Raw genomic sequence first — 12,864 nt, forward strand, 5'->3', positions numbered from 1 at the left:
AATATTCTCATTCTCACTAACCAATCTAGTACAAGATACAAATCCTACAGCATTTCCATACAGCCGATAAGAATCATTACATGACCATACTGTGTTACATTTTAAACCCTAAAAACTCCTCTTTGGGCCCCTTCTGCCAAGCTGGCAGGGTCTGCTCTGACCCTTGGGCCTGTCTGCAAGCAGAGGGTGTTGTTCCATCAAAAGGGGATCACCTTCAGCTGGCCACACCATTGTTTTCCAGTTGTTCAGTAACTGAGGTATCTCAAAGCTTGCTTTCATTTCAATCTCCCTTATAATTTCTATATTCTCAAAATCTTCTGCCAGGCAATCATATTTATAAGGCTTTCCTTTTCCATCTTCCCCAACCTGGCACCTCTTCCGTGGCTGGAAAAAGATGTGAGAGCTGCAGGGAGGGTTTCAGTGAGGCCAGGGCAGACCCCATGGTGGGCTTGGTGCCCGCTTGGCATCACCTGGGGCTTCCTGCTTGCCCCATGGCCCCCCAGCCCATCTGACACACATCTGCTGCCAAACATCTGCTGGCACTAATGACTCTGCTGGCCCTAATGACTCTGCCCAGCCCTAATGACTCCACCAGGGCCATGCTGGAGGCAATGACCTGGGGCTGGAGGCACCGGAGCCCATCGCCAATCTGCCAGCCCAGCTGTCACCCCCGGGCACAGCCAGGCCACCAAAGCCTTCCTGCCACCACACACGAGGCTCTGCCAGCTGCAAACACCTCCAAGAGGAGCCAACAGCTCCCTGGGGGATGTTTTTGGAATCTTTGTCTTTGGAAAAGGGTTTGGAGACCTCAGCGCTCTCGCTTGGCAAAGCCCCAGCTTTGCATGCGGTGGAAAGAACCAAACATAAAAACTGTGATGTCCCCTACTTTTATTTTATGTGTTTGTTTTATTTGGGGTGTTTATTTTCGAGGAGATTACCAGTAAATTTAATGTCAATACAGTTAATCCCCATATATATTTATGGAGGGCAATTAGCTGGCGTTTCTATTAAATATACACAATAGAGAGGGGGATATACAGTTTATACAGTATAATTAGATATATACACACACATAAACAGATGCATAACTCTGTCTGCAGCGTGTATGGGTGAGGAAGGAGCAGGGTAATGTGCCATGACAATATTTATCTCACACCATATTTATACCCTGAGAGCTGGAGAAGCACAGAGGGGCTCCACAGAAACAGCCACAAGCAGAGCGGGTGTGGGAGGGAGATGGGGGCAGTGCCAGGGGGATTTTGGGGGAAGAAAAGGGGTTTGGGAGCTGGGGAGTCAGCAGCAAGGGCAGACTGAGGCGTTTAGAGGATCCAGACCAGAGGGAAGCAGCTGCTAATGTGGAGCAAGGGGCACAGGAGGTGGTTTGGGTGCATTTCCCCACTTTGCTCGTGGTGTTTCTGAGCATTTTGCTGTGAGGGATAATTTGTCTTTTCTGTGATGGATAAATTCCTGTTGCAGTGGTGCATAAATTCCTGTTGGATGTCCTGTAAACCCCGTGTGTGAGCAGGCATAGAGTGGAGGATCCCTCCTGGCCCTTTTCTGGTGCCAGAGCATCCCTGGAGTGCAGCACCAGCCCCAGCAATGGGCAGGAAACACTGGAGCCCTTCAGCACAGCCCAAGTCCAGGCTGGGTGCAGGTGTGGGAGCAGATGTGGGAGGGAAAGGCAATCTCTGAAAAGCAAAAGCTGCCAATCTCCCCTGGCTTCTTCTCCAATATTCCTTCCCTGGTGAAACCCTGCCCTGTTCCAGCTGGAGTCTCTGTGGCTGGGGAAGTGGTTGGGTGATTTTCTCTTCCAGCCTGGCAGCTGCCCTCTGTTTGGAGAGGAGGCTCCACCAGCCTCTCCAGAGCTGAGAGGCTGAGGGAGATTTGGCATCTCGTGGTCCTGCAGCTCTCAGGTCCTCTGGAAGCACAGGACAGCAGCTGGGTTAGAGGACCAAAGAGAATTTCCTTTATTTCCCACCCCTCCTTGAGAAGTGCCATGAGATGTGGAGTCAGAGAGCATTTCTAGACCTCATCCCACCAGGAAGAGAAGGCACTTTGGAGATGGTTTGAGACAGATTTTTAAACCCAGGAAAATCTGACCCCTGTGCAAATTTTCACACCCTTATCCCAGCTCCAGAGTGGGTATAAATTTGAGCAACGTTCCTCTCCCCAGAAGGCAAGGCCTTACCTGGCTACAGCCAAGCCTGGCACTCTGCAAGCTTGCAAAAGCCTGCAGCATTTGTTAAATACCCAAATGATAGTTTTTAATTATAGTTTACTAGCAGGAATAAAAACTAACCCTGTTATTTCCCCTGTTCAGCCTCCCCAGCAGCCGTTCCCACTCGTGCTGGAGCTGCTCAGCTGAGCAATGGGAGCTGCTCATGGATGTGCTCCAACTCCACCACCCCAAACCCCTGTGAGGGCAAAGAGCCCCCCTCCCTCTGCATCCAAAACCTGTGGATCACACCAGAGCCAGTCTGACCCTTTTCTGCTTTAAAAACAAAGTCAATTTATTCCTTTTTGTCCTCCTTCCACCTGTTCCTCCTTGGCTGCCACCAGCCTGGCTTTCAATCACCAAGAGCTGCACAGTGTGTGTTCAAACCCTGCCTGCAGCTGCTACTCCTGGTGTGAAGCTGCCTCCAAAAGGCTCCCAGAGTCCTCAACATTCCTCCTTCCCTTTGAGCTTCTCCAGCATTGTCCCAAAGATGAATGAGGGGCTGAATGCTGGGATCACTTTTCTCCCTTCGGCTCCATATCCTGCTCCTCCAGGGCAAGGAATGAAACCTCCTCTTCCTCCTCTTCCTCCTCCTCCTAGTTCTGCTCAGGGAGTTTGATTCCCAGACACTATTTCTGGCTATTGATTCCTGCACTCCTCACTGCAGGGGGAAGTGACCTGTAACCAGAGCAGCAGCACTGGGTTTATCCATCTCCTTAAGATAATTGGGAACACAGGAAGGTGGAGAAGGGAATAAATGGTGGGAGGGAGAAGAGTGTGTTTAACACTCTGGTGGGGAAAACCAGAGCCAGCCAGGGAAGCCCTGCATTTCATCATGGCCAGCCTGGGAGAGCTGGCTTTGGATTCCAGGTCAGGATTTGGGAATATCTATCCTGGATTCCTGTCCCGTTGGGATCATGCCAACTCTTGCCTTAGAAAGATCTCTTTGCCTTGGAGAAGCCATGAGAGCCCAGCCTGGGGATGGAGGGGTTGGATAAGGATTGTTGTGACCAGTAATGGATCCAACACAAAATAAATTCATTTTTCAGGCAGAGCCTGGATTTTGAAAGGTTGGGTAAGAATCTTCATGACCATTAACAGATCCAAAACACAATAAATTCATTTCTGGGTTTGGAAGGGTTGGGGGTAAGAATCTTCATGACCATTGACAGATCCAAAACACAATAAATCCCTTTTTCAGACAGATCCCATCCCCACAGCCCACACCAGCCCCCCTCCCAGTGCCCTGATGAGGAAAGCACCGCTTGACATGCTCAGAAGCAGCCCCAGAGGGAAAATTATAATTTTAGCCTCTTTGCTATTGAAATGTTGCCTGTAATTAACTCCCACCCCAGGAGCCAGACCCTTCCTGGGAGCAGGGCTGGCTTTGGGACTGGCTGGGATCAGCCAGGAGCGAGTTCCAGGGATCTGCCCCAGTTTGTGGTTCAATTGCTGGAAGCAAACTCAGCAATCTGAGGGTGATTAAACTCCCCAGTGCTGCCAGAACAAACCTCCAGCTCCCATTAACAGCCTGGGAGCTGCAGGTCACCTGCAGGAGTGTCCAAAACCCTCGTGGTGCCCTTGCACAAACAGATTCCGAGAGTGCAGGAGGTGGCTGGCAACAGAGAGTTAAAAATGAGAATTAAACCCACATCTCCTCAAGGCTAAGACAGGGCCTCACCCCCAAATAATCACTTTGCTGCTCCTGCATGACCTCTCTGCGATGCAAATAGCTTTGCAGTGGAAGGGCTAATTCATTCTCCCAGCTAAAAATGATCATTGCTGCGAGAAAGTGTTCTGGGCGTGAATCCTTTGCGCAGCAAATAGCTGTATTAACAGGTTCATTTTCTCCCAGCAATGCTATCAAAAGCTCTTTAAGCTGCTTCCAGCACACAGCACAGACACAGCAGCCTGCAAAAGGGGTGGGAGATGTGATTGCAGGCAGACCTCCTGCTTCAGCCTGGAAAACCAGCCCAGCTCCATGCTGGGAACATCCAGGAAAGTCTCTGTCCCCTCCTGATGTGCCTCTGTCCCAGGGATGGCTCCACTTCTGAGCAAATATTTGGGGAACATCCAGGAGAGTTCCTGTGCCCTCCTGAGGTGCCTCTGTCCCAGGGATGGCTCCACTCCTGAGCAAATATTTGGGGAATTTCTGCTTTTCTGGAGACCCACAGGCAGCATTGGGAATGGGGTGGTTTCTCTGGACAGGACAGTTCCATGTCCTCCTCCCCCAGCTGATTTTGGGATTGTGGTTTGCCTGCACTCATTTGTCACCTGCTGCTATTTGGTGTGGTTAATTGGTGTGGTCCCAGCTCTAAGCATCACATTCCATCTCAGTATCTCCAAGGTCTGGATGGAGGCTGGGTGTAAATCTTTATCTCTTGCACTTTTCCTGGAATAGGAAGGAATAAGTAGATAAATCCCTGAAATTATTGGATGGCTCATTGCCAAAAGCTGGGAGGGAAACCTGAGCTGCTGATGCTGTGTTTATCCAGGTACAGCTACAGGTGCTGTAACTCAGGTGTGTCTGTGGTGCTCAAGCTCAGGTAGGTTTGGGAATTGTGTGATAGATTCAATTTGGGGCTAATTCCAGCTGCTTTTTAGGCATCTTCTCAGGGGCTTCCTGCCTTTTGTGCAATGCCAAACTCTTGAGCACCAGAGAAGCACAGAGCAGTTTGGTTTGGAAGAGATTTTTAAGGTGCTCAAGGCCAACCCTCCAGCACTGATTAGGGACATCTTCACCCAGACCAGGCTGCTGGAGCCCCATCCAACATGGCCTTAAATATTTTTTAGGGATTGAGCATCCACCACCTTTCTGGCCAATAAGAAAAAAAGTTTTCCTTAGATCTAATCTCGATTTTGGCCTTGAATATTTTTAGGGATGGAGCATCCACCACCCCTCTGAGCAATAAAAAATTTCAGGGATGGAGCATCCACCACCTCTATGGCCAATAATAAAAAAAAAAAAACAAACTTTCCTTAGATCTAAGCACAATTTTGGCCTTGAATATTTTTAGGGATCCACCACCTCTCTGGGCAATAAAAAATTGCAGGGATGCAGCATCCACCACCTCTCTGGGCACTAAAATAATGCTTTCCTTAGATCTAATCTCCATTTCAGCTTTGAATATTTTCAGGAATGGAGCATCCACCACCTCTCTGGCCAATAAGAAAAAAAGTTTTCCTTAGATCTAATCTCGATTTTGGCCTTGAATATTTTTAGGAATGGAGCATCCACCACCTCTCTGGGCAATAAAAAATTGCAGGGATGCAGCATCCACCACCTCTCTGACCAGTAAAATATGCTTTCCTTAGTTCTAACCTCGATTTCCCATTTAATTTACAGCCATTTCTCCTTGCAGTGACATATTCCATTACAGGACAGCACGTTTGGGGCTCGAGGCAGGGAGATGAGGGTTTGCAGCATGAGGAGGGACAGGGCTGAGCATTCCCAGAGCCCAGGGCTGAGCTGGAAGCAGCAGCTGGCTCTGAGCAAACGCTCTCCAAAGGTCGCTTTGCTGCTCCCTTCACGGGAAAGCCCACACGCCTTCCCCATGACAACCTGTTACAGCTCCAAAGCCAAACAATATTGCTCTTTTTCTTGTTTTGTTTTTGTTTTTTTTTTTTCCTCATTAGTTCCTGGGTTGCCTCTTGCCTTCAGCAGAGCTGCTGCTTCTGCCTCCTCAAATCCAAACGGAGTCAGTTTTGGGGTGATGGGAGCTGGTGTTGTGGTGCTGTGCCAGGAAATGCTGGGGAGAGCTTGGCTGAGTTTTCTCGGCATTGCTGGGCAGGAGCAGAAATGGGGAGAATGGAAAAGACGGCATCAGATAAATCTTTTGCTCCAGTTTCACACCACAGCCATGCAACTGTTGGGAAAATTAACCCACAAACACCAGAGGTTCATGTCCAAAAAGGAGACAGAAGAGGGTTGGAACTTTATTCAAATAAAAGGAGAGGCCATGGGGCATTCCTCTGGAGTGTCTCAAATTTTTGGAGGATGCAGCCTCCTTTTCATCCCAATTTCCTGGGCACATTTCCCTCTCTCTTTCCCCACTGTCTGAGGTACTTGAGAGGTACAAACTTCCCACAACACCAAATACATAACACCTCCTTTTAATACATAATCCCCCCCTTTTATTTTCCTGTGTCAATCAGTGGAATTCCTATGGAATTTTTCGTTCTTCCCCATTGTTTCTTTCATCTCTCAGTATCCTATTTTATTTCTAAGCAGTCCCATAGTTTATTTGTAAAGACAAATCCCTCTCATTCCTCTCACAGCCCCGGAGTAACCTGGTAAGGAAGCAGGAGCTGCAGTTCTATGGAGGAAAAAGGGTAAAAAGAAGGATTATGGAGAATTGCGGCACAAAGAGGGGTTGGATGGAGATGTCCCTCTGTCCTCCACAGTGTCCTCCCTTATCTCAGGGACAGCCTGACCCCAGAGCATCCCAGGGAAGAGCTAAACTCAAAACCTGACCCCAGAGCATCCCAGGGAAGGGCTAGACTCAAAACCCAGGCTGCATTCCTGGATCCATCCCACGCCCCCTCAAGCACCTTGGGCAAACTGCTGAGGCTTTCCTCAGCAAAGCAGCATTAACAGGCCTGGCCTACTTCGCAGGGATGTTTTGAAGACAAATTCGTGTTTCCCTGGGGAAAAGGGGACTTGTGGAAAACCTGTTCGCACACCAAAACTGGGCTTAGCCTCCCCTGTTTGTAAATGACTTGCTAAGGAGCTGTCTCCTGGGAGAAACTTGCTTTTTCTTCCTTTTTTTTTTTTTTTTCTTTTTTTTTTTTTCTTTCACCACGAAAGAAAAAAAAAACAAAACCCATCAAGATAAATTCCTGGCTATCAAATCAAAAGATCTTCGGTAACCTCTTCGGCTATTAAAGTCAAATAACGATCATAATGAGCACTGCAGTTTCACTCATCTCGGAAGATAAAATAAGAAAAGCCAGGCCAATTTCTTTTTGCTTGCCAGCAGATAAGAGCCTGACCCAGATTGGCAGAGCTCAGCTGCCTCCACAGCTTTGATTTTTCTTGGGGGAAGCTCAGTTCTGGCTGGGGGACCCTCAAACCTGATGTGATGGGGAGCACCAGCTTTGCTCTCCCACTTTTTCTTCTACCTGAACACAAAAAATCAGTTTAAAGACTAAAGGAAAGGGAAAAAAATAAACCCCTGCTCCAAGCTGTGAGCGCTGATCCCTTGGGAATTGCAGCCTGAGGTGGAGAAAAACAGCAATTAATGCTTTGGAGAGGATGAAGTTTTTGCTGTCCCTCCAATGCCTTTACACTCATTATATTTAAAAGTAGTTTCTGCCAAGCCTGACACTTTAGTATCATAAAAAGTTCCTTTTGTCACTTTCCCCCCTTCTTTTTGGCATCCCTGTGAGAGAGCAGGGGAGATGGAATGGGCTAAAACAAAGTGATCTGATTGAGTAATGAATAAAGATTAATGAATTTTTGCTATCGTCAATGATTCTATGGTAATTGCTTTAATAATATAAAATTATTTTCTGCTCCAAACTATGATTAATGATACCAATGGAGCATTTGAATCATGGGCCTTGTGTTTTTTGGTAAGTTCACTGATTAAATAACTAATATAATAGTTTACTCTTAATTTTTTTATGGGCAGCAATCACCCACTAATTAATTGGGGCACCAGGGTTGAGCGAACCTATTGTTTTGTGTATCAAAACTCTCCCTCATCTCGTGACTCCTCACCAACACAATTTGAAGGGGCAACAACTTCTTTTCCACGTTTTTTAAATATTTTCCACATCAGAAAAACGCTCATTAATTATATTTTCAGGGTAGTGGGAAATGAAATTGGGGACACTCACTTTAGGGCGAGATGGAGACAGAGTGAGCAGGGTTCTGTCCCAAAGCCAAGGGGAGAAGAAGAAAAAAATGATTTTTCACCCCATTTTGGGGGCAAAACCATCCTACTTTGTAAATGTTTCGTGTTCATTAGACCATCCAGGACAAGATTTTGCACCCCAAAATCTCCACACCCGGGAACTCTTTTTGCCTCTTTGGTACCAGAGATAAATCAGCCGAGGCCTCCCCGCCCCTGCGGGGTGTTAATGAAGCGTTTAATCATTTACTGTTTCTCTTGCTCTGCCTCCTTTTTATTTCGGTTTGCAGGAATCAGAGAAACACTGGAGCGTGGCAAAAGGCAGCTATTGAACGTCTGTGTCTGTTATTTGCCCCCGTGATGGGGAATTAATTGCCTTTTGATTAATGAGCCCTTCAGAGCTGGGACTGAGGGGAAGGAGGAGAGAGAAGGGAAGAAAATCAGCTGCTCTGCTCCAGCCTTGGTGTTTTCTGGGCTGCCAAGAAAGAGTTAAAGAGCCAAAAGCTGGATGGAGAGGGATGGTGGGAAGGCAGAGGGAGAAATCTTAGTCCTGGCATGTGTCAGAGGAGAGAGAGAGAGAAATTGAAGCAGCAGTTTTAATTCTGTGAGTGCTTTCACGCCCCTCGAATGGAGAAGGGGAAAATTATTTAATTAAAAATATATTTACTTTTAATGCAACCATCAATATTTCCATCCGTGCTGATTGTGGAGAGGGGCTGTGTGTTTGCATGTTTAAACACTTGCGAGCTCTGCCTCTCGCTGCTCCTGCTCCAGCAGCAGCCAGAGAGAGTGAGCACAGCCAGAACCTGAGCACAGACAGAACCTGAGCACACTCAGAACCTGAGCACAGACAGAATCTGAGCACAGACAGAACCTGAGCACACTCAGAACCTGTGCACACTCAGAACCTGAGCACAGACAGAACCTGAGCACACTCAGATTCTGTGCACATTCAGATCCTGAGCACAGACAGAACCTGAGCACACCCAGAATCTGAGCACAGACAGAACCTAAGCACACTCAGAACCTGTGCACACTCAGATTCTGTGCACATTCAGATCCTGAGCACAGACAGAACCTGAGCACAGATAGAACCTGAGCACACTCAGATTCTGTTCATACTCACCTGGAACCCTGAGCACACTCAGATCCTGTGCAAATCCAGATCCTGTGCATATCTAGATCCTCACCACGCTCAGATCCTGTGCACACCCAGCTCTTGAGCACACCCAGATCCCTGCTCACGCTCAGATCCCGAGCAGACCTGTCTCCTGAGCACACCCAGATCCTGTGCACACTCAAATTCTGCTCACACTCAGATCCTGTGCACACCCAGATCCCTGTGCACACTCAGATCCTGAGCACAACCACCCCATCTCCTGAGCACACTCAGATCCTTTCTCACACTCCCCCAGATCCCTGCTCACACTTCCCCAGATCCCCTGTGCACACTCAGATCCTGAGCACACCCAGATCCTGTGCGCACTCAAATCCTGCTCACACTCAGATGCTGTGCACACTCCCCCAGATCCTTGCTCACACTCAGATCCCCAGCACACCCACCCAGCTCCCCTGATTTCCCAGCTTTGGCCCTGGGCCCTTTTTGGCAATTCCCAAAGAGAATTCCCATTAACAGCCTCCCACTCTCTGGATTCAGGTCCCCCATGGGACTTTTGCTGTCATGACCTTGCTGGGTTTCTTTGGGAGGCACCAACAAACCCTGGGGTTCCAGTGCACCCCAAAATCCATCCCTGCTGTGTTCTTGGGCTGGTTGGGTGTCTGGGTGCTGCTGAGTGAGGAGCTCCAGGTGCCAGGCTGGACCAATAAGAGCATCCCCTAAACACAGGAGCTGCCCCTGCTGCTGTTCCCTAAATAATTTAGACAGTGGAAAATGGCAGGATTCAGGGATTCTGCCAACATCCCACCAAGAGTTGTACAGTAAAGCTCCTGCTGCCCTTCAGATCTGTATTCCTTCCCAGTGTCCAAACACTTCCCAGCTCCCCATTTGCCTGTCTGGTTCCTGCCCTACAGGATGGATTTAAAGGATTTCTCCACAACAGCCTTTAAATCTCCTGCCTGGATGCTGCTGAGTGGTGGCACACTCTGATGAGGCCCTGCTGGCCCGGCCTCCCCCCGGCGCTGACCACACAAGGACAGAGGCTTTGTGTGAAATACGGCTCCAGAAAGGGGAAACAAAAAGTTTGGCTTGTAGAGGAAACAAATTGCCTTTGTCAGAGTGACCTTGAAGCTCAGCCACCAGCCCAGTAGGAAGGCAGCTCCTGCTCGGATGCCATCCCTCTTCCCCTCTCCAAAGGAGCTCCTGTCTCCCAAGACTGGCAGCATCATTCCTTATTTCCAAGGCCTGCAGTGTGTTGCTCTTATTTTGTTGTTCATTTGCTGGTTTTCAGCGTTTGCAAGGCCGTGAGGAGCAAATCCTCCTTCCCAGCCCCATCCTCACCTTCCCACGGCTCCCAGGGATGTGGATCTGGGTGGGAATCACGGCTGGTGATGAACCAGGAGCTTCCCAACTCCAGTCCAGCAGCTCTGCCTCTCCTTGAGGACGCAGCTCACAGCTCCCTTTCCGCTCTCATGTTTCAAGTGGAAAATTTGGTGAAAACAAAAAATTAGCAGGACATTCTTCGCGGAGAGCAGCAACAAGCAGCACAATCTATTAGCAACAGCCCTTTTTTTTCTGGGTTTGTGCTCAGCACACGTTTCCAGCAGAGCTGCTGAGGGATGGAGCAGTCACCAGGAGCTGAGAGCCCGTGGATCTCTTTTCTCCTGGCAGCTCCTTGGTCTCAGCCCACCAGGCTGGTCCCATCACTCCACATCTCCCTGAAGGAAAAGGTCGCTCCAGTGAGATGCAAACACAATTTGCTGACTTTTCTGAAAATGCTGTTGAAATGATATTAATCCCTGGCTCCACAGGAAAGATCAAAAGAGCCAGGGAGGCAGTGTTGGACATGGAATGGAAATAGTGCTCTGCAGAGAGAAGAAAGGGAATTGGAAACTTCCTGGTGGAAGCAGCAGCTGGGTGTTTAAATCAACCCCAGTGGCGGCCAAAGTTGCCTTTGCTGGACCCAAAGCATTGAGCAGAAATGAGGACAGAGACCCCCAGAGGATTCCTGGATATTTCACTCCCTGTGCAGAGCAGGCTTTTCCTGAGCTGTTTTGGAGGCAACACTGCAGTCAACCCTTTGCCTTTTATTGCCACAGTCTGTTCCACTTCTCATCAAATCCAGCCCTGGATCTTTTTCCCAGCCCGTTGTGGCCCATCTGGTGTTTGTATCGAGCTGTGCTCTGGCCCTGCCTGAATTTCAGCAGCTTTGTAGGATATCTCAGGCCCTTTTTCCTGTTTTCCATCCCCGGCTCTCAGCTCTGATTTTGGTTTTGTGTCCTCCCAAGAGCCGCTGGCCTTTCCTGGGGTGAGCCCTCTGCAGATCTAATAAACGTCTCCTCCCTTCCATCACTGGGGAGGTTAATTGGAATATTGAATCATAGCAGATGAAGAGAGACTCCTGTTAGACACATCCCTCCTTTCTGACAGGGAGCCATTGATAATCCCTCTCTAGGTACAGCCAAATTGCCAGATAAAGCTGTTTCCCAGCGTGCTGAGGAGAATGTCACGGGGGGACAGCTTGGAGAGCCTCCCTGAAGTAAAGACAGATGACATATCCTGCTTCCTTCCCCAGCACTGTCCCTGCCACCCTGTCACTGGAGGAAATTAGATTGGTTTGACCCAATTTGGGCTTTACAAATTCATGTTGGCTGTGCCTGATTTTCCTCTGGTCTTCCAGGTGCTCGCCTTGTTTGAGGCAAGCTCCTCCTCCTCCCACCCCTCTCCCAAAGGCAGGTGTTGCCTCTGTCCTTTTTCCACATTTTTGCACTGTCATCTTTTCAAATATTGCTGTGTTGGCTCCAAAATTGTGCTCAGTGGCTCTCCACGTGCCTGAGGATGGAGCTGGAAAATGCCTGAGTGTGCTCCGAACTCCTCAGTCCCTTCCCAGCCTGCTCCTCCTCAGGGTTAATTGTGTCAGACACCAACTCACAGCTGATCTGTTTAGTAAAGACTAAACTGAAAGAGGCTTTAGCCATCTCAGCATCATCTGGCACAGCCTTCCCTCTTCAGCCACTCTGACATTTCCAAACGGGATTTTGAGTATTTTTTTTCCAAATTCAAACTGGCTTTTTTCAGCTGTTTTAAAATGTAAATCAATTTCTGCTTAAGAAAAAAAAAAAATGGAAGCGTTTTAATAGCCTGACTGCAATTGTTGGAATAAAATGCTTTGAAAGAGCAAAATGTTTCTTGCTCCTTGTGGTCAGCTTTCTTTGGAATTATTATTAATGGTGGGGCCAAAAATTGAGGGGTTTTGAAAGGAAAAAGGCTCAAACCCCCCCCCCAGATTTTTGTCATGTTGTTTCTCAGTAGTTGGGAGCATCACACTCACCCTGCCAGGTGTTGGCTCAACCAGAGCTGCAGTTGTTTCCCTGCAAGATTTCCCTGGGCCAGGAAACTCTGGATTCTCAGAGTCAACTCCATCTGCATCGACAGCAATCCGTGCCTGCAGCCTGAATCCACACAGGCAGAATTGGACGGGTATTGAGCAGAAATGTGTCTTGTCCCACGCACAGCAGCTGAGAGCTGGCTTTAAATGCAAATGGGATGGGGAAGACTATGGAAATTCAATAGAGAAAGCTCTTTGGGGTTCTTTCCATCCAGCACAGATCGTTAGGAAGAGCTCTGGCTGCCCAGAGACCTCTGGAAGGAAACAGAAATATGAAATCAGACCGTTC

This window comes from Melospiza melodia, chromosome 21 (genome assembly GCF_035770615.1).
Source record: "Melospiza melodia melodia isolate bMelMel2 chromosome 21, bMelMel2.pri, whole genome shotgun sequence".
Lineage (NCBI taxonomy): Eukaryota > Metazoa > Chordata > Aves > Passeriformes > Passerellidae > Melospiza > Melospiza melodia.